A 2310-nucleotide genomic window follows, 5' to 3' on the forward strand; every position below is an offset into this window, starting at 1 on the left:
TTGTAAAATAAAGTGAACCTCGATAGAAATTATTTTCACCTCTAGATGGCATAGAGAAAAAAATTTCAATACGTCGATTAGTGACAGTACAACTTTAAGCGGCATTATGTATAAAGTATGTATAAACTGGGCTATATACATGTCTAGTAAAGATGAATTATACTATAATGATATGTTAATGTACATGATGTGCGTATCATACGATTTATTAATGATACATATCGCATAATATTACATATAACTGCATAAAATTATAATTATAAAGCTACGTCCAGACTATCGAACCGAAACGCGAACTTTGAAACGAACCTCGAGCCGAAATCAAGTCGAGCTTTAAACCAAATTTCACGAGTGTCACAAGCGATCCATATTGTGATATCTGTTTTATGTAATTAAATATACGCACATACAATGAATAAGGATACATTAAAAATAGTTACTGCAACATATATTTATTTAAATGATATGAAATTATGATATGAAAAAAAGAAGACTCGAGAGAGACGTTGGTGGCGAACTATTTTATTTTCGAAATGGACAGAACAGAGTTTATCCAAAGACTAAAATTTCAAGAAATTAGTGGGCAGTTTAAAAACTTCATGCGAATGTCAGCAAGTGACTTCGAATACCTTGTTACTTTGATTGGTCCTAAAGTATTATAAAAAAGTACACATTTTAGAGAAGCTATAAGTATGCGAGAAAGACTTGCAATAACGCTTCTATTTTTAATATCTAGTGATTCTTACGAGTATGCAATATTATTTTAACATTTTAAAGCAGTTCATTAGTCTTATAGTACTTGAAGTTCGTGAAGCTCTTGTACATTTTCATTGCAGGATTTATACAGTTTGATTTTATAATTAGATTTTTATTTTATTTCCTATCTGCAATCTGTGTATTTCTTGGCATAAACAAAATTTAATTTTGTTGAAAAAAAGTAACCCTGAATTTTTCGACATTTTTTGAAAGTCTAGAACAATAAAAAGGGTTAAATACAAATTTCTTAAAACATCTCTACTATTTTTTTTTATTAAGATACTTCACGTTATGTGAAATGTGAGAAAATTACAAGCGTTTTCATATTTATGAAGGGTGTATTTAAATTTTTAATATAGATGCTTTTCTGTAACACACACAATATCACTAAATTTTCAAAACGATTGTGTTCAATAAATAATCTACGGTATATATTCGAAAAGATATTAATTAAAAAGTTATTTATAAATTTACTGATATAGGAATAATGGATACATATTATGTTAAATCTATTAAAAAAAATTCCTTTTTTTGTTAATAGATGATAGGTGTCACGAGAATCGCGTATAAGTAATTTATTTATTACAAATTTATACATATATATGCATGTAATGTATATATAAATGTATACATATATTTTAACAGAACTATGTGAATTCTAAAAGGAATTAATATTGAAAAATCTTGATGAAGACTTCATACAGAAATACTTTGAAAATATTTAGCAGTATAATATACATATATATTCAATATAGAAAGAAAAAAGAGAGAGAGAGAGAGAGATGCGAAAGACATTTTCATAAAAGTATGTAAATATGTAGATAAACCTTATTGTACATTCCAATGATAAAGCATGTGCATCAACTACATACATGTAATCGAAAGGGAAACAAGATATATTGCTCCAATATTATTATGGCATTATTGATTCGTAAACTAATATATTGGTGATTGTACATCGATAGTATTAGAAGTTTTCAATAATATTGACGAGGTATCATAAACTGATTACTTAAAAAATATTTGGACGATTAGATAATGCAGTATTAATTTTATGTTTTATTATTCAAACACAATTATACAGGGTGTCCCAATAACTATTACCATTGAAAATTTTCTAATCCATAAGGTATAGAGAAATATTTATATAACCAAAATTACACGATAAAGGGAGCTATCATATGGTGATAATAATTTTTGACCAGGTGAAGACACTTCAGAAATTTCAAGGTCAACTTCGTTTTTAATGTAATTATATGAAATTTTTTTTACACAATACGATTCCTCTACTTATTCTACATAAAAAAGTATTAAGATCATGGTACCTAAAAATATCAATAGTGTTTACGAGATATTTTACACCTTATTCTGACATTACTTTTTACGTTAAATAAAATGGATACATCCTGCTTCAATAAAAACAAACATTCTTTCAATTAATATAACATTTAATATTTAATATTAAATTAAATACAATATAACATTTTATTAAATATTAAATAATTAATTAAATTTAAAGGTGTTCGAGAGAGAGAGAGAGAGAGAGAGAGAGAG

The sequence above is a fragment of the Cyphomyrmex costatus genome, unplaced genomic scaffold, assembly GCF_001594065.2.
Source record: "Cyphomyrmex costatus isolate MS0001 unplaced genomic scaffold, Ccosl1.0 scaffold205, whole genome shotgun sequence".
Lineage (NCBI taxonomy): Eukaryota > Metazoa > Arthropoda > Insecta > Hymenoptera > Formicidae > Cyphomyrmex > Cyphomyrmex costatus.